General features: G+C 42.7%; 1 protein-coding gene across 1 annotated transcript in view; it reads left to right on the forward strand.

Moving 5' to 3' along the window:
• The window catches only part of LOC124553874 (something about silencing protein 10), a 184,529-nt gene that overhangs the window by 41,373 nt on the left and 118,862 nt on the right, over positions 1-24,294 (forward strand). The gene's annotated exons all lie outside the window — the stretch shown is intronic.

The raw sequence follows: 24,294 nt of genomic DNA on the forward strand, positions 1-24,294 counted from the left end.
CACAAATTTGATCCCCTCTGTGGGGCCTCTGCCATCTTGACGATGTTTCGAGAAATTTTTCCTACGGACATACTTATCCTTATCTACTACTCTTTTAAAGTTACTTGACTGCGTTTTTTGCCTTTTTCACCTCAGGTTTTTATTCGGCACTTCTTTTTTCTTACGTTATGATGCAGACAGTTATGGCATTAGCAACTGTGGTCCCTGAAGCACCAACTGACAAAAACTCCTGTTAGTCCTGTGTGGTATGGGTCCCACACACTTCAGCAGTATTCTAGAACTGGTTGCACAAGTGATTGTGAGCAATCTCCTTTGTAGACTGATCACACCTCCCAAGTATTCTGCCAATAACCGAAGTCTACCACATGCTTTACCCACAGCAGAACCTATGTGGTCATTCCACTTCATATCCCTACAAAGTGTTACACCCAGGTATTTATGTGAGTTGGCCAATTCCAACAATGAGTCCGTGATACTATACTCATACGATACTACGTTTTTTTTTTCTTTTTTTTTTTTTTTTAATGCTCAGTTTTGCATTTGCGAACATTTAAAGCAAGTTGCCAGTCTTTGCACCACTTTGAAATCTTACCAAGGTGTGACTGAATAGTTATGCAGCTTCTTTCCAACAGTACTTCATCATAGGTAACTGCATCGTCTGCAGAAATTCTGAGGTTATTGTGAATATTGTCTGCAAGTTCATTAATATACAACATGAACAGCAATGGTCCCTACACACTTCCCTGGGGCACACCCAAAGTTACTTTTACAGATGACGACGACTCTGCTGCATCCTCCCTTCCAAAATGTCCTCAATCCAGTCGCAAATTTCGCTTGGTACCCCATATTATGATACTTTTGACAATAAGCATAGGTGTGGCACTGAGTCAAATGCTTTTCAGAAATCGAGAAATACTGCATCTACCTGACTGCCTTAATCCAAAGCTTTCAGTATGTTGTGAGATAAGTGCGAGTAGGTTTCCACGTGATTTATGTTGTCTGAATTTGTGCTGGTTGGCATTGAGGAAGTCATTCTTTTCAAGATATCTCATTATATTTGAGGTCAGATTATGTTCTAAGATTCTACAACAAATCAATGTCGAGGATATTGGATGGTAGTTTAGTGGCTCACTTCTACTACCCGTCTTGTAGAAGGGTGTGACCTTTGCTTTTTCCAAGAACTGGACACGGTTTTTGTTTGAGGGATCTACAATAGATTACGGTTAGAAGAATGGCTAACTCCACCACAAATTCAGTATAGTATCTGATAGGGATTCAATTGGGTCCTGGAGTTTTGTTCAATTTTAACGATTTCAGTTGCTTCTCAACACTACTGACACTAAAACTTATTTCATTCATCTTTTCAATGCTGCAAGGATTAAATTGGGGCAATTATTCTGGGTTTTCCTTTTTAAAGTAGCATTTGAAAAACGAGTTAAGCATTTCACCCTTTGCTTTGCTACCCTCAGTTTCAGTTCCCGTCTTATTCACTAGGGACTGGAAACTAATTCTGGTGCCACTAACAGACTTCATATAAGACCAGAATTTCTTTGGATTCTGTGAAAGATCACTTGAAAATATTCTGCTACAGAAGTCATTGAAGGCACCACAGATTGCTCTCATGACAGCCAAACGCATTTCATTCAGGATCTCTCTATCGATAGGCCTCCAATTTGTTTTACACGTATTATGCAGCAATATCTGTTTCTTTTAGAAATTTTAGGTTCCCTCCCGTTATGAACTGTTCTAGTGGGTACATATCTATCCAGTGCATTGTCAACTATTTTTTGAAACCTGATCCGTAGTTCCTACACGTGCTCCTGCCCTCTGATGAATGTTTCAGGTTCCTCATTGAGATATGACACTACTGATTTTTTATCTAGTTTACTGATCATATATATCTTTTATTTGTCCTTTGTACTTTGGTAAACGTTATTACCACAACCATGTCATTGTTAATGATACCAGTTCTTGTGTGAACATCCTCAAAGAGGCCAGGTCTATTTCTTGCCATTAGATCCAATATATTTCAGTCATGAGTGGGGTTCTGAACTATCTGTTCTGGGTAGTTTTCAGAGAAGGCATTTAGTAATTTTTTGCTGGATGTCTTACCACACCCACCACCACCAAAACTGTAATTTTCCCAATTAGTTGTTGGATGATTAAAGTCTCCACTGATAATTACAATATGATTGAAGAACTTATGTACAAGTGAACTGAAATTTTCTATAAAGTTTTTGATTACATCAGGAGAAGACTCTGGTGGGTGACAGAAAGATCTAGTTACCATTTTATGCCCACCTTTGACACTGAGCCTTGCTGAAAGAATTTCACATGAATCTTCAATTTCTGTAGGTTAATTACCGTATTTTGCAACTGTAAAGAAAGTCTTATTAAGACCAAACACACTATGCCTTATTCTAAAGTGTCTTCAGTGGTCAATATAACAAAGTAATTTTTTTCCTCTTTCAATTTTGTTTGTTACAATATTATGAAAAGGAAAGTTGTTACTCACCATATAACGGAGATGTTGAGTCGCAGATAGGCACAAGAAAAAGACTGTCACAACTAAAGCTTTTGGCCATTAAGGCCTTCATCAGCAATTGATGACACACACACACACACACACACACACACACACACACACGACTGCAGTCTCAGGCAACTGAAACCACACTGCGAGCAGCAGCACCAGTGCATGATGGGAGTCGCGACTGTGTGTGGGGTGGGGTGGGGGGTGGGGGGTAAGGATGAGGCTGGGGAGGGGAAGGAAGGGAAGGGACAGTAGTATGATGGGGGTAGTGGACAGTGAAGTGCTGCAGGTTAGACAGAGGGCAGGGGAGAGGTGGGGGGGGAGGGGAGGGGGGGGGTGGAAGTAGCAGAAAAGGAGAGAAATAAAAAGACTGAGTGTGATGGTGGAATGACATCTGTGTAGTGCTGGAATGGGAACAAGGAAGGCGCTGGATGGGTGAGGACAGTGACTAACGAAGGTCGAGAGCAGGGGGTTACGGGGACGTAGGATATATTGTAGGGAGAGTTCCCAGCTGCGCAATTCAGAAAAGTTGGTGCAATATCGATCCTTCCCACCATCACCAGCTTTTCTGAATTGAGCAGCTGGGGACTCTCCCTACAATATATCCTGCGTTCCTGTAACTCCCTGGTCTCGACCTTTGTTACTCACTCTCCTCACCCATCCAGCCCCTTCCTTGTTGCCATTCCAGCACTACACAGTCGTCATTCCTCCATCACACCCAGTCTTTTCACTTCCCTCCTTTCCTGCTACCTCTGTTCCCTCCCCATCTCTCCCCTGCCCCCATACCGAGCGAGGTGGCGCAGTGGTTAGACACTGGACTCGCATTCGGGAGGACGACGGTTCAATCCCGCGTCCGGCCATCCTGATTTAGGTTTTCCGTGATTTCCCTAAATCGCTCCAGGCAAATGCCGGGATGATTCCTTTCAAAGGGCACGGCCGACTTCCTTCCCCGTCCTTCCTTAATCCGATGAGACCGATGACCTCGCCGTCTGGTCTCCTTCCCCGAAACAACCAACCAACCCTGCCCCCATCTACATCTACATACATACTCCGCAATCCAGGGTATGGTGTGTGGGGGAGGGTACCTCGTACCACAACTAGCATCTTCTCTCCCTGTTCTACTCCCAAACAGAACGAGGGAAAAATGACTGCCTATATGCCTCTGTACGAGCCCTAATCTCTCTTATCTTATCTTTTTGGTCTTTCCGCAAAATGTAAGATGGCGGCAGTAAAATTGTGCTGCAGTCAGCCTCAAATGCTGGTTCTCTAAATTTCCTCAGTAGCGATCCACAAAAAGAATGCCTCCTTTCCTCTAGAGACTCCCATCCGAGTTCCTGAAGCATTTCCGTAACACTCGCGTGATGATCAAACCTACCAGTAACAAATCTAGCAGCCCGCCTCTGAATTGCTTCTATGTCCTCCCTCAATCCGACCTGATAGGGATCCCAAATGCTCGAGCAGTAATCTAGAATAGGTCATATTAGTGTTTTATAAGCGGTCTCTTTTACAGATGAACCACATCTTCCCAAAATTCTACCAATGAACCGAAGACGACTATCCGCCTTCCTCAGAACTGCCATTACATGCTTGTCCCACTTAATATCGCTCTGCAATGTTACACCCAAATATTTAATCGATGTGACTGTGTCAAGTGCTACACTACTAATGGAGTATTCAAACATTACGAGATTCTTTTTCCTATTCATCTGCATTAATTTACATTTATCTATATTTAGAGTTAGCTGTCATTCTTTACACCAATCACAAATCCTGTCCAAGTCATCTCGTATCCTCCTACAGTCACTCAACAACGACACCTTCCCGCACACCACAGCATGATCAGCAAACAGCCGCACATTGCTATCCACCCTATCCAAAAGATCATTTATGTAGATAGAAAACAACAGCGGACCTCCCACACTTCCCTGGGGCACTCCAGATGATACCGTCACCTCCGATGAACACTCACCATCGAGGACAACGTACTGGGTTCTATTACTTAAGAAGTCTTTGAGCCACTCAAATACTTGGGAACCAATCCCATATGCTCGTACCTTAGTTAGGAGTCTGCAGTGGGGCACCGAGTCAAATGCTTTCCGGAAGTCAAGAAATATGGCATCCGTCTGATACACTTCATCCACAGTTCGCAAGATATCATGTGAAAAAAGGGCGAGGTTCGTTTCGCAGGAGCGATGCTTTCTAAAGCCGTGCTGATGTGTGGACATCAACTTCTCTGTCTCAAGGAAATTCATTATATTTGAACTGAGAATATGTTCCTGCAACAAACAGATGTTAAGGATATTGGTCTGTAATTTTCAGGATCCGTCCTTCTACCCTTCTTACATAAAGGCGTCGCCTGTGCTTTTTTCCAGTCGCTCGGGACTTTATGTTGGGCAAGAGATTCATGATAAATGCAAGCTAAGTAAGGAGCCAATGCAGTAGAGTACTCTCTGGAAAACCGAATTGGAATCCCATCAGGACCTGGCGATTTATTTATTTTCAACCCATTCAGCTGCTTTACAACCCCAGGGATGTCTATCACTATGTCCTCCATACGGGAATCTGTACAGGACTCAAACGGGGGTATGTTTGTGTGATCCTCCTGCGTGAAAGATTTCTCAAATGCTAAATTTAAAATTTAAGCTTTCGTTTTGTTGTCTTCCATTGCCAGGCCAGACTGATCAGTGAGTGACCGGATGGAAGCCTTCGACCCACTTACCGATTTTACGTAAGACCAGAATTTCCTTGGGTTTTCAGCAAGATCTTTTGCTAAGGTATGGCGGTGGTAGTGGTGGAATGCTTCGCGCATCGCTCTTTTTACAGCAGCACGAGTCTCTACTAACTTTTGCCTGTCCTCATTCTCCCGATCTTTCTTGTACCGCGAGTGCAACTGCCTTTGCTTCCTGAGCATTCTCCGAATTGCGCTGTTAAAGCACGGGGGGGTCTAACCTGCAGCACTTCACTGTCCACCACTCCCACCATACTATCCCTCCCCTTCCCTCCCCCAGCCTCCTCCTTACCCCCACCCAGTCGCCACTCCCATCATGCACTGGTGCTGCTGCTTGCAGTGTGGTTTCAGTTGCCTGAGACTGCAGTTGTGTGTGTGTGTGTGTGTGTGTGTGTGTGTGTGTGTGTGTGTGTGTGTGTGTGGTCAATTGTTGACAAAGGCCTTAGTGGCCGAAAGCTGTAGTTGTGACAGTCTTTTTGTCGTGCCTATCTGCGACTCAGCATCTCCACTATATGGTGGTGAGTAGCAACTTTCGTTTTCATTGTACTGATACATTCCATCCTGGATTTTCCATTGTTTAATTTTGTTTGTTAGGATCATGAACAGTTTGTATGCTTTACTTACTGCTATCAACAGTGTTATTTCTTATTGTTACTTGTTCTTCTTTTGTTATTTACTCCATTCTTCCTTTTCTTCCACCTGTGTGTGTTGGTTTTTAGCACACGACACTTTTACTGCACTACATATATTTGTGTGTTTGTATTGGTTTATTGATGCAACAGTGCATATGGAGAACACGAAATGATTATTTTTTCCAAATAATAGCAAAAGCAGTTCTGAGGTATCAGGTATTGACCCGTGCTGAAACACCCATATTAGTGTGTGGTGTAGCCTCCACAGGTTGCATTCCAGGCACAGACTCTGGCCTCCAGTGGATTGTACACATGGTGAATATTGTCCCGGGATACATTATGCCACCCCTGCTTGACCTTTTCACCTAGTTCTGTTAGAGATGTTAGTTGACAAGTTGCACGAGTCGCTTCTTGTCCCGTTATATCTCGTAGATGCTCAATTGGAGACAAGTCTGGAAATTGTGCTGGCTGAAGAAGTTGCTGCAGATTTTGCATACACTGAGGGTTTTTTTTGGGGGGCAGTGTGTGGGTGAGCATTATCCTGTTGCATGAACGGCAAAAGAACAAATATGACATTATTCTGCACATACCACATACTGGTTAGCATTCTCTCCAGAGACACCAAAAGTGAACGAGAGTTGTAGCTTACCTCAGCCCAGACCATAATGCCTTGGGTGGACCCACTGTGTGTCGGACAAATCCACTCTTCAAGACAGTGCTCACCAGGTGTATGTCATATGTGCAAATGACCGTCACTTGCTTGCAGGCAGAATTTGCTTTCATCGGTGTGCCATTCTGTGTTCCAAGTGATCTTCTGACAGCACCAGTCGAGCCGTGTACATCAGTGGTGTGCCGTGAGTGGAAGACAGGCTGGAGATGTGCATACCCGTAGTCGCACTGGTAGTAAGCGGTTCACAACAGTTCGTGTCGACACATCTGGGCTCAGAAGCCTCTTACGTCTGTTGTCGTAGCGGTACAATCTGCCACTGCTGCCCTTACAATATGATGATCCTGGTGGGTGTCTGTGCTGTGAGGATGTCTGCAACCTCTTCTACGGATGTGAGAATGTTCAGGTGACCATCAATATCACCATAATTGCACAACTGATACTCCACATACAATTTGTGTGTCAGTTCCCTGAAAGGCCACACTTTGACCCCTTTCAAACTTCCTCAGCTGGCTCTGAGAAGCACGAGTGCATCTCTGTGGCACGGTTGCCTGCTTGCTTCACACATTGCACCACACCGAGCCTTCTGTCTGTGAGCATTCCCTGTTAAAGGGTAGATACCCGCCACTAGGCTGTCTGATGATGGACAACAGTGAAACTGTTATCAGTACTTCCACTGTTCCCTAGGTGGCATATGCCGTCTCTCTCTCTCTCTCTCTCTCTCTCTCTCTCTCTCTCTCTCTCTCTCTCTCTCTCTCTCTCTCTTTTTCCCCCAGCAGTGTGTGCGTAAAATTTCAGTTTTTTTCTTCTTTATTATTGCTTTTTGAATTTGGAACATGTCTTGTAGGTTTAGGAGATGTTTCTTGGTTCTGAATCTGTTTTCCTGTCCTTTTCTATTCTTTTGGGGTGGCAGTTTCTTGCTGAAGGTGTTCTGCAAATGTTAAATGGCTGGTGCCACACTTACACCAGATTTTAGTACATATCAGTGTGATCTTTCTTTTTTTTAGACATTTCTGTATAGAGTTATTGCTTTGGTATTCTATTTTTTATTCCTTGTTTCTTGATGAAGTTCCCAATTCTGTGTTTCAATTTGTGTGTGTGTGTGTGTGTGTGTGTGTGTGTGTGTGTGTGTGTGTGTGTGTATGCGCGCCCACACGTGTGCATGGTGTTTTCTGTTTGGTGTTGTGGGTTGCTGGATTTGTATGGTGTTTTGTTCTTTTTTCCATGTCTTTTGGGGTTTTCTTGTTCAGTTTTGTTACTAGGGATTCTTGGTGTGTGTTATTTTTTGCTGTCTGAGTAATTACATCCAGCTCTTTATTATACACTATCTAATCAAAAGTATCTGGACACCTGGCTGAAAATGACTTAAAAGTTCGTGGCGCAATCCATCAGTAATGCTGGAATTCAGTGTGGTGTTGGTCCACCCTTAGCCTTGATGACAGCTTCCACTGTCACAGGCATACGTTCAATCAGGTGCTGGAAGGTTTCTTGGGGAATGGCAGCCCATTCTTTACGGAGTGCTGCACTGAGGACAGGTATCGATGTTGGTTGGTGAGCCCTGTCACAAAGTAAGCGTTCCAAAACATCCTAGAGGTGTTCTATAGGATTCAGGTCAGGACTCTGTGCAGGGCGGTACATTACAGGGATGTTACTGTCATGCAACCACTCCGCCACAGGCCATGCATTGTGAACAGGTGCTCGAAGGTGTTGAAAGATGCAATCATCATTCCCGAATTGCTCTTCAACTGTGGGAAGCAAGAAGATGCTTAAAACATCAATGTAGGCCCGAGCTGTGATAGTTGCATGTAAAACAAGGGGTGCAAGCCCCCTACATGAAAAACACGACTACACCGCAACACCACCGCCTCCAAATTTTACCGTTGGTACTACACACTCTGGCAGATGACATTCACCGGGCATTTGTCACACCCACACCCTGCCATCGGATCGCCACATTGTGTACAGGTATTGGCACTACACACAACATTTTTCCACTGTTCAATCGTCCAATGTTTACACTCCTTACACCAAGCGAACTGTCATTTGGCATTTACCAGCGTGATGTGTGGCTTATGAGCAGCTGCTCGACCACGAAATCCAAGTTTTCTCATCTCCCGCCTAATTGTCATAGCACTTGCATTGGATCCCGATGCAGTTTGGAATTCCTGTGTGATGGTCTGGATAGATGTCTGGGTATTACACATTACGACCCTCTTCAACTGTTGGCGGTCTCTGTCAGTCAACAGACGAGGTCGGCCTGTACGCTTTTGTGCTGGACATGTCCCTTCATGTTTCCACATTCTGCTCTCTCATGATGTCTAATGACTACTGAGGTCACTGATATGGAGTACCTGACAATAGGTGGCAGGACAATGCACCTGATGTGAAAAACATATGTTTTGGGGTGTCTGGATACTTTTGATCACGTAGTGTAGTTGTGTTTGTGAATATTTCAGTGATAAAATCTTTGGTTTTTACGAGGTGCATTCAAGTTCTAAGGCCTGGACTGGAAAGAGATAGAAACATGCGCATTGTTTTAAAATGAGGCCACGTTCACTGTCAATACGTCCCAGAGATGCAGCACCGCATGGCAGATTGAATTTTACCGCCAGCCGCGAGAATGAGAACCGTTTTAAATACTTTAAAAGGCGACGTTTTCCTTACTTGAACAGCGTTTTCTGAATTTGCATGGTGTGATACCAATTGAAATTCATCGGCAGTCGAAGGAGACGTGTGGTGATGGAGTTATGGATGTGTCGAAAGTGCGTTCGTGGGTGCGAAAGTTTAATGAAGGCAGAACATCGTGTGACAACAAACCGAAACAACCTCGGGCTCGCACAAGCCGGTCTGACGACACGATCGAGAAAGTGGAGAGAATGGTTTTGGGGGGTCGCTGAATGACTGTTGAACAGATCGCCTCCAGAGTTGGCATTTCTGTGGGTTCTGTGCACACAATCCTGCATGACGACCTGAAAATGCAAAAAGTGTCATCCAGGTGGGTGCCACAAATGCTGACGGACGACCACACGGATGCCCGTGTGGCATGTTGCCAAGCAATGTTGACGCGCATTGACAGCACGAATGGGACTTTCTTTTCATCTGTTGTGACAATGGATGAGATGTGGATGCCATTTTTCAATCCAGAAACAAAGCGCCAGTCAGCTCAATGGAAGCACACAGATTCACCGCCACCAAAAAAATTTCGGGTAACCGCCAGTGCTAAAAAAATGATGGTGTCCGTGTTCTGGGACAGCAAGGGCGTAATCCTTACCCATTGCATTCCAAAGGGCACTACGGTAGCAGGTGCATCCTACGAAAATGTTTTGAAGAACAAATTCCTTCCTGCACTGCAACAAAAACGTCCGGGAAGGGCTACGTGTGTGCTGTTTCACCGAGACAACGCACCCGCACATCGAGCTAACGTTACGCAACAGTTTCTTCGTGATAACAACTTTGAAGTGATTCCTCATGCTCCCTACTCACCTGACCTGGCTGCTAGTGACTTTTGGCTTTTTGCAACAATGAAAGACACTCTCCGTGGCCGCACATTCACCAGCCGTGCTGCTATTGCCTCAGGGATTTTCCAGTGTGGTCAAAACAGACCCCTAAAGAAGCCTTCGCTGCTGCCATGGAATCATGGCGTCACCGTTGTGAAAAATGTGTACGTCTGCAGGACGATTATGTCGAGAAGTAACGCCAGTTTCATTTATTTCGGGTGATTAGTTAATTAGAAAAAAATTCGGAGGCCTTAGAACTTGAATGCACCTCGTATATAAACCTTTTTTTTAAAAAAAAAAACAAGTAATTTTTATTCGTAAAATTTCCATTGTTTTGAAATATTGCACTATTATGGAAAAATGCCAAAAACAGTCAGTGTTATTTTAATAACAATGCTGACAGAAAGGAACTACATGCACATGGCATAAGAATTGGTACAGCATTGCTGAGACAACAATGTGCCTGCTACCATGCCTGTTGATTGGTGCGTGACATGTGTACTTGCTGTGTGCGAGAGTTGCCCCATCTAGTCTGTATGGTAGTTTCTCACTGTCTACGTCAGACATTAGTTGTGTTAAAGAGTGGCATCATCCCTAATCTTTAAGTATTTTATGAAGTGCGGTATCAGTGTGGTACAGTGTTCCATTTGCTTTAAAAGATCAAGTATGGGAGCAGCTGCAGCAGACTTACAATGTCATATAGGCAGAAAATGTAAAATTTAAGAATTCATTCATAGTTTACAATAAAAACAAAAAGTAGCTGCCTGTGTCTACATGATATGCCTTTACCTGCTTGTAGCCCATGACTAGACAAATGAACAAGAAAAATAGAGTTCTTCACCCTCAGTTTTCATGCTGTAGCACTGACTATTTACACATCTACATCTACATTTATATTCCGCAAGCCACCTAACGGTGTGTGGTGGAGGGCACTGTATGTGCCACTGCCATTACGTCCCTTTCCTGTTCCTGTTGCGTATGGTTCGCGGGAAGAACGACTGCCGGAAAGCCTCCGTGCACGCTCGACTCTCTGTAATTTTACATTCGTGATTTCCTCGGGAAGTATAAGTACCGAAACCTGGACAACAAGCTACACCGCGATGCAGAGCGCCTCTCTTGCAGAGTCTGCCACTCGAGTTTGCTAAATATCTCCGTAACGCTGTCACGCTTACCAAATAACCTTGTGACGAAACGCACCGCTTTTCTTTGGATCTCCTCTGTCTCCTCTGTCAACCAGACCTGGTACGGATCCCACACTGATGAGCAATACTCAAGTATAGGCCGAACGAGTGTTTTGTAAGCCACCTCCTTTGTTGATGGACTACATTTCCTAAGGACTCTCCCAATGAATCTCAACCTAGCACCCACCATACCAACAATTAATTTTATATGATCATTCCACTTCAAATCGTTCCACACGCATACTCCCAGATATTTTACAGAAGTAACTGCTACCAGTGTTTGTTCCGCTATCATATAATCATACAATGAAGGATCCTTCTTTCTATGTATTCGCAATACATTACATTTGTCTATGTTAAGGGTCAGTTGCCATTCCCTGCACGAAGTGCCTATCCGCTGCAGATCTTCCTGCATTTCGCTACAATTTTCTAACGCTGCAACTTCTCTGTATACTACAGCATCATCTGCGAAAAGCCGCATGGAACTTCCGTACAACACTATCTACTAGGTCATTTATATATATTGTGAAAAGCAATGGTCCCACAACACTCCCCTGTGGCACGCCAGAGGTTATTTTGTCTGTAGACATCTCTCCATTGAGAACAACATGCTGTGTTCTGTTTGCTAAAAACTCTTCAGTCCAGCCACACAGCTGCTCTGGTATTACATAGGCTCTTACTTTGTTTATCAGGCGACAGTGCTGAAATAGTGCTACAATCCTCGATTTCAGAAAATTAGAATCAGTAGGAGAATTCTGGTGATTCTTTGCAGTATTCGTCCACTTATAACTTTTTGAGAAAAGCAGACAGTGGTGGACAGACTGAGTTTTCTTTTATTTGCCTATTTAATTTCATATTTTGATTCTGTGTACCTTGAAACTTGGGGGGAGGGGGGGGGGGGGGGGGAGCCAAAAGTTTTTCAACCTTTGCTCAGTTTCTGTGTTTGTTACAGGAAATAATAGGCATAAAAACACGAAAATTGGCCATTTCAGAAGCTTGTATTTTGAGCAGTTTTAACACTTGGGTTAAACTGACATTGGAAAAACCAATATAACTGAAAATTGGATGTTTCACCAAAAATTGGATGTTTCAGCAATAATCGCCATTCCTACTTGGAATCCATTGGATAGGCAACTTGCAACTGGGATTTTGAACCATGAACCATGAATTGTGGACTGGGATAACCGTTTAGTAAGATGGATAGACATTGGACATTTTTCACATTGGTAAAGCATTGTCAGAAACAGAAGCAGAAATATCATCACCATCATCATTGTCAGATAGTGAAGGGAATGCCTAGTCGATATAGTCATTTATCTCTATCCCTCACCATCTTTGCCATTTGGTTGTAGTTGGTGCAGTTTGTGTTACTGATGGCACTTTGTAGAATGGATGATCTGGGCCTGCCTCCTGTCCCTCTTTTTTTTTTTTTTTTTTTGAGCTGTCATGTTCAATTACAGCTGGCAGAGCAGTACCACATTAGTCAATGTCCTTTAGTCGTTATTTTTTGTTCATTAGATTTTCTTTCAGTCCAGGATGATTTTCTGCGTCTTCTCCACATCCACATCTCTGTTGCTTTTAATTGTTTCTTTTCTTTTTTTTCTTAGAGTGCACACTATATGACTGCAGACGGCTTAAATGCTCCAAATAAATGTTTTGATGAATTTCCTTCTCTTTTTAACTTGGTGTTTGGAAATTCTCTTTACAAACTTCTAGGACTTGTAAAGGGGAGTAAGTACATAATATTTTGAATAGGAATGTATGTCCAGAAACATACTGTTTCCGTTCTATGATGGTTTTAGTTGAGATGGTTAACTCATTCACTTATACTTGAGGAATTGAATGATGTGTGACACAGTACAGTTATTAAATAACAATTTGAAAAGAAACATAATGAAACAGCCATTTATCACTAAGCCATTCATCACTTAAACATTATGTGTTTACAGAATGAGATTTTCACTCTGTAGCGGAGTGTGCGCTGATATGAAACTTCCTGGCAGATTAAAACTGTGTGCCCGACCGAGACTCGAACTCGGGACCTTTGCCTTTCGCGTTTACAGAAGCTCTCCTGCGAACCTTGCAGTACTAGCGCGAAAGGCAAAGGTCACGAGTTCGAGTCTCGGTCGGGCACACAGTTTTAATCTGCCAGGAAGTTTCGTATCAGCGCACACTCCGCTGCAGAGTGAAAATCTCATTCTGGAAACATCCCCCAGGTTGTGGCTAAGCCATGTCTCCGCTATATCCTTTCTTTCAGGAGTGCTAGTACTGCAAGGTTCGCAGGAGAGCTTCTGTAAAGTTTGGAAGGTAGGAGGCGAGATACTGGCAGAAGTAAGGCTGTGAGTACCGGGTGTGAGTCGTGCTTCGGTAGCTCAGTTGATAGAGCACTTGCCCGCGAAAGGCAAAGGTCCCGAGTTCGAGTCTCGGTCGGGCACACAGTTTTAATCTGCCAGGAAGTTTCATTATGTGTTTACTTTATTCCAAAACAAAGAATGCAGCATACTGTACATACAGAATAGTGCTGAGGCATTAAAACATCGGCTCAATGCAGTGACCACCGACATTGTTACAGACATTTTACCTACGAAGCGTGTTCTGGTATACACTCTCCATCCCACCTGGTGTCTCTTATGTTTCTAGAGCAGCGGCCAGAACTTGTGCCAGCAGATCCTCCTCTGTTTCTACAGGAGTCTGTAAATTAAACTTTGAAGATGACCTCACGAAAAGTAGTCCCATGTCACCCATGTAGTACACGTCATCCTGTCTACCCTATTGCATACCAGGACAAGCATCTTTGAGACTTTTCTCCCCCCCCCCCCCCCCCGCCCCCCCCCCCTCAGCAGGCCTGGGTGTGTTATACATCTGAACTGAACCATCTTAGAATGAAAATGGTATATTTCTGGAAAATGGTTACTATTCAAAATACCCCCTCTGTCAGAAAAGTTCCAAGACAGTTCTTCTTTCTTTTTTTTTTAAAAAAAAAAATTATAGAAAATTGTGCTTACCAAGTAATGATTGTAGCTCCTATTGAAGTAGTCCCATTGGCTATCTATACACAGGTGCCAACGTTTCTGGAGGTCTTGGAAGAAAACATGGAAATTTTCAACTGTGATACTTGTAAGCTGATTTGTCGCAGCTCATTGGATGTCTGCGATTTCTGATGAAGCTTTCTTTTCAGCCACCTTTCACTCACTGAAACAGGAAAAAATCACAATGTGAGAGGTCAGGCAAATATGGTGGACGTGGGATGGCAGTAACAGAATGTCTGGCCACATTCTCGGTAACAGATAAAATAGTATGAGATCTTGCACTGTCATGCAGTAAGAACCAGGCCTGAGAGTACGACAAATCATGGTGGGGCATGTGGAATTGCTTCTTGCTAACGTTTCAAAACTTTGATGTAAAGAGTTTGGTTCACTGTTTGACCTGAAGGAACATACTCATGCTGAACTAATCCTTTACTATCCAAGAATACAATCAACACTGTCTTTGTTCTCAAAGGTTGTCATTTGACTGTTATTGAGGCTGGTGGTTTAGGACTCCGCCGTTCAGCACTTTGAAATTTGTGTTACAGTCGTACTGGTAGCACCAGCTTTCATCCCCAGCAACAATCAGTGACAAAGTGTGGTATCAGGTCCGGTTTAGTCCAATATTTCAGCAGAAATTCTTCAACTTTCCTCTTTCTGTTCGTCTTTTAGCGTGTGAGGGAAAGTTTTGCACGAAGTTTCCATTTCCTGAATGTTACAGGTAAAATATTATGACACACATCAGTATTCAAATTAAGCTCTTCTGGTGTCACATGCACAGTTACACGACGATCTTCTTGCAATAATTGCCTTACGTGCTCCACATTTGCATAAGTATGCACTGTAGATGGGCAACCGGCTCTGGGATCATCTTGCAATGAATTTCTGCATTCACAAAACCTTTTGTGCCACTCAGAAACATCTTCTTGAAAATGCCTTGCCTGTATATGCTTGCTTAATCATTTTCCATGTTTCAGTAGGGGTTTTCCTGAGCTTGTTGCAGAACTTAATGTTTAGTCTTTGCTCTCTGTCAGCATCCATTGTGTCACTGCGACCCATGTACCGAGAACCCAAATAGTGTGTCGCTAAGAACAGTCCTGCCACATGGTGAGTTTACACGGAAACATGGCTGAGGTCATTTTGAGGACTCACACATACCAGGTAACATAAAAACATTTGTTCCATTTTAGTACTGCAAACTCAGAAATAAGAAAACCTACCTTGGAACTTTTCTGACAAAGGGAGTATTACGTACTCACTCCCGTCTGCAAGTCTTAGAAGTTTTTAATGGGAATTTCCGAACACACTCTATATTCACATGGTTGGTTGGTTCATTGGTTGGATCGTTTGGAGGAGGGGACCAAATGGTGAGGTCATCAGTCCCATCAGATTGGGGAAGGATGAGAAAGGAAGTAGACCGTGCCCTTGCAAAGGAACCAGCCTGGCATTTGCCTTAAGTGATTCAGGGAAATCACAGAACACCTAAATCAGAATGGTCAGATGGGGGTTTGAACTGTTGTCCTACCAAATGAGAGTCCTGTGCTAACCACCGTGCCACCTCGATGGTATATTAAGGTGGCTATTAATGAATTACTGTATTTGCACAAATATAGGGCACATGTGAATTTGGGGCACACCTAAACTTTTGACACAAGATTATAGTAAAAAGTAAATCTCAAATATAGGCTCCACTACTAAATTTACTTCTGATTACGAAGTACTACTACTTACATACATGATGTAGATACTTACTTATCTTGGCAATTCATACATAACAATTGAGGAACTTCAAGTTCTCAGCTGCTGTGCATTATGCAAAGGAACACAGAAAGTATGAAGTTGGATGTCGATCTCATGTAGATGAAATAAACATTCATCGGTGATGTGCAAACGAAGAGAAACTCTTAAATAGTCAGTTTCATTTTGAGGGCAGAAGTGCAAAATCTGATATGTGGAAAAAGACTTGTTTGATTTTTTGTTCAAAACAGGAAATGTGGATACATCACTACAACTGAACCAATCCAAATTGAAGGCTGCAAAATAGCATATAAAAGAAACATTTTGCGAATGGAATCTAAAGTTTTGCACGGACATGTTTGGTGGTTTAACCAGTGACTAATCTATCTGTTTATCACAGACCTACAGTTGCATAAACACTGCCTCAGGCTTACAAAAACATTTTGATATCTTTGCAGTGTTATGTGATCCAGATGTGACACAAAAATTTTTATTTATATCCCCAAACAGAGAATGCGAACCAAACAATGGTCTATTTTGATATGCCAAACAGTACTACAGTAAGTAGTTAGGGGAACGTAATGTGCAAACATGCATATGTGGCATTGAAAAGCAGCAGTGCAATGCTTTCCTTTTTTAAAAACAACTGTTGTATGTGCAAGTAAAGTACACTACTGGCCATTAAAATTGCTACACCAAGAGGAAATGCAGATGATAAATGGGATGGGTATTCATTGGACAAATATATTATACTAGAACTGACATGTGATTACATTTTCACGCAATTTGGGTGCATAGATCCTGAGACATCAGTACCCAGAACAACCACCTCTGGCCGTAATAACGGCCTTGATACGCCTGGGCATTGATTCAAACAGAGCTTGGATGGCGTGTACAGGTACAGCTGCCCATGCAGCTTCAACACGATACCACAATTCATCAAGAGTAGTGACTGGCGTATTGTGACGAGCCAGTTGCTCAGCCACCATTGACCACGTGTTTTCAATTGGTGAGAGATCTGGGGGGTGTGCTGGCCAGGGCAGCAGTCAAACATTTTCTGTATCTAGAAAGGCCCTACAGGACCTGCAACATGCTGTCGTACATTACCCTGCTGAAATTTAGGGTTTCGCAGGGATCGAATGAAGGATAGAGCCACGGGTTGTAACACATCTGAAATGTAACGTCCACCGTTCAAAGTGCTGTCAATGTGAACAAGGCACCCCATACCATCATGCTGGATGATGCACCAGTATGGCGATGATGAATACACGCTTCCGATGTGCGTTCACCACGATGTCGCCAAACAAGGATGCGACCATCATGATGCTGTAAACAGAACCTGGATTCATACGAAAAAATGACGTTTTGCCATTCGTGCACACAGGTTCGTCGTTGAGTACACCATCGCAGGTGCTCCTGTCTGTGATGCAGCATCAAGGGTAACCGCAGCCACGGTCTCTGTGCTGATAGCCCGTGCTACTGCAAACGTCATCAAACTGTTCGTGCAGATGGTTGTTGTTTTGCAAAAGTCCCCATCTGTTGACTCAGGGATCGAGACGTGGCTGCATGATCTGTTACAGCCATGTGGATAAGATGCCTGTCATCTCGACTGCTAGCGATACGAGGTCATTGGGATCCAGCACGGTGTTCCTTATTACTCTCCTGAACCCACCGATTCCATATTCTGCTAACAGTCATTGGATCTCAACCGACGCGAGCAGCAATGTCGCGATACAATAAACCGCAATCACAATAGGCTACAATCCGATCTTTATCAAAGTTGGAAACGTGATGGTACGCATTTCTCCTCCTCACACGAGGCATCACAATGACGTTACACCAGGCAACTGCTGTTTGTATATGAGAAATTGGTTGGAAACTTTCCTCATGTCAGCACGTTGTAGGTGTCGCCACCGGCGCCAATCTTGTGTGAATGCTCTGAAAAGCTAATCATTTGCATATCACAGCATCTTCTTCCTGTCGGTTAAATTTCGAGTCTGTAGCATGTCATCTTTGTGGTGTAGCGATTTTAATGGCCGGTAGTGTATATGATTTTCTCCTTTTTTTTCTTAAGTCTTTCATAGTTTACAAAAGTAACTGCATAACTTGTAATGGCATGAATTTCAGTACACAAGATACATGTATAATGTTCATGTCGTTTTGAAATTGGTGGTTGATGATCTGACTGGGAAAAAAAATCTTGGTTATATGCCACACCACGATTCTTTGAGCCAAAATTTAGGAGAATAGTGCAGCCTTTATTTGTGCAAATACAGCCCTTATTCACAAGGTGTGTTTGGTTATTGGATACTTCTTTTGACATCCGTTATCCTTTTGTTGTCATATGTTGTTGTACTTCCACATAGCAAAATTCATTTACTTGCATTTTCTATTTTAGCTTGTCTGTGTCATTTGTCTGTCACCATTATTGTAGTCTTGTTTGTGTTTATTTTCAATTTGTGTTTATCCGAGGTATTGGACAAAATTTTTGACATGTTCATTAGTTCATGCCCTAATCTGCTAACATTACAGTATTATCAGCAAATTGAATACAGTATATTTATGTACCAATAATTTTTATTCCTTTTGTGCTGTTTTTCATTGTTTGTACTGTACTTTTTATAGAGGGCAGGGAGCACAATCTTGTTGGAAACGTCTACTTATTGTAGTCTCTTTCATATTGCCAGTGATAATTTCTGTGCTTTGTTTTTTCTATAAAAAAATGTATACACACTTTAAGGAACGAAAAGTATTACTTATGTGTGTATTTTACACTTAATAATTGATCACACATGTTGTACAACCTTCAGTTTAGCACACGGTTACTTCAAAAGGTTTGCCGTTGGTGGCTATACACGTAACAGAACGACGAGCAGTTGCCACAACTACATCAGTCAGTGTTACAGTGGAGATCACTGCACATGTCGCTGTAATCTCCTGTCAAAGTTCCTCCCGTGTGCGTGGCTTATGTCGATAGACGTTATCTATCACAGTTCCCCCATAAGTAAAAGTCCATAGAAGTTAGATCTGGCAACCGTGGAGAGAACTCGATGGGTCCTCTTCGTCCAGTCCAGTGCCCTGGAAAATTGTCTTCTGAGAAAGCTCACATGACTAGGTGGTAGTGTTGTGGCACCCCATCCTGTTGGTAGAAGACGTCTTCATCAGCTCTGTAAAGCACACGTATACCTGGCAAAATTGATGTGCATGACATTTCCGGGTACAATTCTCCAGTGACAGTAGCTCAAAGAGAAATGGTCCTACTAAGCCCCTAGATGATAGTCCACACCACACATGATCCCCTGGTAGACTGCCCATTTTATCTTCATAAACATGCGAATTTTCCAGTGCCCAGTACACACTGTTATGCCGATTCATGGCTCATTAAGTTTCAATTGTGCCTCGTTACTCCACACTACCTTCATCACAAATTGTTAATCATCAGCTACCGTTCGTTGATACCATTCGCAAAATTGCATACGGTGATCGGGATCCTCATCATTAATCACATGCAGTAAGCATGGAATGTAAACGTTCCACTTTGCAGCTTTCAGAATTCCTTGTATACTTGTACTGCTAACCCCCACTTTACGTGCACATTGCATAGCAGACTTCTGTGGAGAATTAACAAATGTTTCCAACATGAGAGCTGACGAAGTAGGACTTGTTGGTGCACACTGTCTTCCTGATCTTCCGTTGTGAATATCACAAATCGTTCTGTGCAATTCGAACTTGTCAATGGTGCATTTAATTGTTAGGCGGGTTGGTGGTTCTGTTTCAAATTCCCCGCCCCCACCGACGTCGCACTTCAGCAGCATTATTAGACTTGAAAAATCACTTCACGATACATTTTTGTTGCTTGAATGTCAAACGTGCTCCAGCCATCTTGTTTTCTCAGTACCAAGATGAAAGTACTAACATCTGTTGAGCCAAATACCATTCTACAGCACACTCGTAACTCAAATCGAACGACTATACCAATATCTCGATAGAGCCTGACAAAGAGTGTATACATTTTTCAGGTGGACTCTGTAGATTGAGAATCAGTCTCTCATCTCTCCAGTCTATTGCAATTTCATTCAGTTTTCCGAGCAGTAACTTCCAGTCCGCCCTGTCAAAAGCCTTCATTAGGGCAAGGAAAGCAGCATAGGTTTTCCTGCTCATCTCAATTTCTGTTTCTAAGATCATTTGTATTGCCATTATAGCTCCTTTGGTTCCTTTTCCAAATAGCAATCAGTCAGAGAAAAATGCCCTAGGACCAATTGAGGACTGAACTGTGATATGTGTAAACATTCTGTAACAGTACATAACTGAAATATGTAGTTACAGTAGACACTCAGGGTGTGTATGCCCTGTGACAACTGAGAAATCTGGGGAAAACCCAGGCCATTTTTCATCCAGGTCGAAAACGGAAAAACCCATTATTTTGGTTTTCATTTAAATTTTTGTAAATTTCAATTGTAAGAACTGATATTCTAATAAAGAATTTACTGTAGATTGCTGCTGCAGAATAATATCAGGGTGTATACGACCCGGAAGATCCAGGAAAAACCCGGGAATTTTTTCATCGGGGAGAAAAACCAAGAAAAACCCAGGAATTTTTTAGAATTCCGGGATAATTTTTTGTTTTAGTTTTCAATTAAATTTTTGTAATTTTGACTGGGAAGAAATAATACTTTAACAAAGGACTGCAGCAATAATATGAACGAGAGAAAAAACTAAAATAAAACTTAAGTTGCAAAGGAAATGCGCCATGTACACAACACAACACAGTGCTCATACAAGTGTCTGCCAGTAGCAAAATCTGCCAAAGGCTTTAGGATGACTCTGCAATGCTTCGTAATAACAAATTGCCCCCTGTTTATATTAGATTTGTGTGAACAGTCTCGAGCGAGCCCATTCGCATGCGCAGTTGAGTTGCGCATGTACCTTCTTCCGCTTGTGGCTACAAAAGTGTGGCTGTTAGCTGTATAAGCAAGCAGCAAGATGCTACTTGGACAAATTTTACTGGTGTGCGCTTAATCGCCTTGCGGAACAATGAAGATATTTTTGACAGTTTGCTAAAGAAATATGGCTTTATCAATCTTTTCTGCTGAGGTAGTCAATTTATTTGAAACGAAGTATTTAATTCCACACTATTGGCTAGTTTCAAGTGTTTGCTGCATTTCATCTTCTAGCACATATGGCATTATGCCATAATAAAGAACCAAACATGAGATAATACAGCACACTTTAAGCCGAATTATGCATTTTAGTATGGTTCACGAAATTCCTCTGATGTCTAGTTTCTTCCATGACGTAATGTATGATCTTTAAATGTTTTACACGTACAAACGTACGGAATTCCTGCGTCATTGTAGCTGCGCAAGCGCGGTGATGCCTGTTGTCTGGCACTCTCTGGCAACTGCTGAAACAAATCTCTTCCTAACAGGTCGCGGGAAAATATTGCGAATGATTGATTGAAAAGCATTACTTTCAAAGTAAATTTCTTTTTACGAACGGTGAACTAAGTGCGAGAATGTGCGATGAATTTCTTAAATCACAGAGCATTTGACTCTCGTTCAAAAATCAACTGTTTGAGGAAGACATTTAGAAAAAATTTCGAGCCTGGGAGATCAGACATTTATGTCGGTATTAAAAATTTTACTGGCACATTTGTGTGATATATCTTAAAGTGTAACACGCGCAAAAAAGTTCAACATGTCTTTATACGTGCAAGTTTAGCTTCTCTTGCAGCTTATTAATCGTCGAGACCAATATTATATGTGAAAGCTGTGCTTTTCTTGTAGCAACACTATGTATAATTTACACCATTAACTTTTCCTATTTGTGTGTATGCACTACTTAACAGTGATAATGCTATTGGCTGACTACATCACATGTTCTAAGCCCTGAATATCAGCTGTATCGGCTCGCGAGATCATGTGACATGACCTATGAGTGGCTTACAAAAGCGCATTGCAATCTCGATTTCAATGCTCCAGAAAGTAACATGCGGTGTTCGGTGAAATTTGAATTTATACTTTCGTAATACGAAAATATCTAACCTACGTGGTCTTTTCTTCTTAGTTTCGTTTTGTAAAGGGCTGAGAAGTTCTACATTGATGTATAAAACCATAACCATTCAAAGGATTGATATGTTTTACAGTTCCAAGGAAAAGTATACTGTCACTTAACACAGAAAAAGTGTATTTTCACCCGGGAAAAAGTGTGTTTTTTAACCGGGAAACCTGGGAAAAATCTAGGAATTTATTTTCCTTGTCTGCGTATACACCCTGAATATAAATGAGAGAAAAACACAAAAATAAAACTTTAGTCGCTAAGAAAATGTGCCATTACAACAACAGAACACAGTGCACACACAAGTGTTTGCTGACAGCGAAATGTGTCAAAGGCCTTAAGGACAAAGACTTCGCAGTACTTTGTAACAGCAAACTGCTTTCAGTGAGTGTGATGTCAGAACTGTCTACATTTCTAACACGCTGCAGGAAAATATTGCGAATGGTGGTTTGAGAAGTGTTACTTTCAAAGTAAATTTCCTTTTAAGCAACATGAATTATGTTATTTGAGAATGTGTGATGAATTTCTCGAATCACGGACATTTGACTCTCGTTCAAAACTTAACATCTTGAGAACCAGCTGCTTAGAAAAATTTGGGACTTAGAAACCAGCCATTCATGTCATTATTTAAAAATTTTACTGGCACATTTTTGTTTGATATACACACATCAAAAAAAGTTTTGCGTCACCTCGGTTCCAGGACATTCATGTCATTATTTAAAATTTTACTGGCACATTTGTGTTTGATATACATACATCAAAAAAAGTTTTGCATCATCTCAGTTCCAAAAGTTCCGGAACCTGTACAGAAAACTGAAATAGGATCAACATGAGCATCCTTCTGCCCTTTTTATTGCTCATGAAAACCACACATTGCATGTTGTACCACTGTACAACAAGACCTTCAGAGATGGTGGTCCACATTGCTGTACACACCGGTACCTCTAATACCCTGTAGCACGTCATCTTGCATTGTGGATGCCTGTATTCACCATGGCATACTATCTAAAAGTTCATCAAGGTGCTGTCGGTCAAGATTGTCCAACTCCTCAATGGTGATTCAGCGTAGATCCCTCAGAGTGGTTGGTGGGTCATGTCGTCCATAAACAGCCCTTTTCAATCTATCTCAGGCACGTTCGGTAGGTTTAATGTCTGGAGAACATTCTGGCCACTCTAGTACAACAACGTCATTATCCTGAAGGAAGTCATTCACAAGATGTGCACGATGGGGGCACGATATGTCGTCCAGGAAGATGAATGCCTCGCCAATATTCTGCCGATACGGTTTTCCTGTCAGTCGGAGGATGGTATTCGTGTATCGTACAGCCGTTATGGCACCTTCCGTGACCACCAGAAGTATATTGGCCCCACATAATGCCACCCCAAAACAGCAGGGAACCTCCACCTTGCTGCACGCACTGGACAGTGTGTCTAAGGTGTTCCGCCTGACTGGGATGGCTCCAAACACGTCTCCGACAATTGTCTGGTTGAAGGCATACGTGACACTCATTGGTGAAGCGAACATGATGCCAATCCAGAGTGGTCCATTTGGCATGTTGTCGGGCCCATCTCTACCGTGCTGCACAGTGTCATGCCAAAGATGGACCTCGCCATGGACATTGGGAGTAAAGTTGCGCATCATGCAGCCTATTGCGCACAGTTTGAGTCGTAACGTGATGTCCTGTCGCTGCACAAAAGGCATTATTTAACATGGTGGCGTAGCTGTCAGGGTTTCTCCGAGCCATAATTTGTAGGTAGTGGTCATCCACTGTAGTAGTAGCCCTCGGGCAGCCTGAGCGAGGCATGTCATCGACAGTTCCTGTCTCTCTGTATCTCCTCCATGTCCGAACAACATCGCTTTGGTTCACTCCGAGACACCTGGACACTTCCCTTGTTGAGAGTCCGTCCTGGCACAAAGGAACAATGCGGGCGCGATCGAATTGCGGTATTGACCGTCTAGGCACGGTTGAACTACAGACAACACGAGCCGTGTGCCTCCTCCCTGGTGGAATGACTGGAATTGATCGAATGTCAGACCCCCTCTGTCTAATAGGCACTGCCCGTGCATGGTTGTGTACATCTTTGGGTGTGTTTAGTGACGTCTCGGAACAGTCAAAGGGACTGTGTTTGTGATAGAATATTCGCAGTCAGTTTGTATCTTCAGGAGTTATGGGAACTGGGGTAATGCAAAACATTTTTTGATGTGTGTATAACTCTAAGGGTAACACACACTAAA

The sequence above is a fragment of the Schistocerca americana genome, chromosome 11 (genome assembly GCF_021461395.2).
Source record: "Schistocerca americana isolate TAMUIC-IGC-003095 chromosome 11, iqSchAmer2.1, whole genome shotgun sequence".
In the NCBI taxonomy this organism is placed as follows: domain Eukaryota; kingdom Metazoa; phylum Arthropoda; class Insecta; order Orthoptera; family Acrididae; genus Schistocerca; species Schistocerca americana.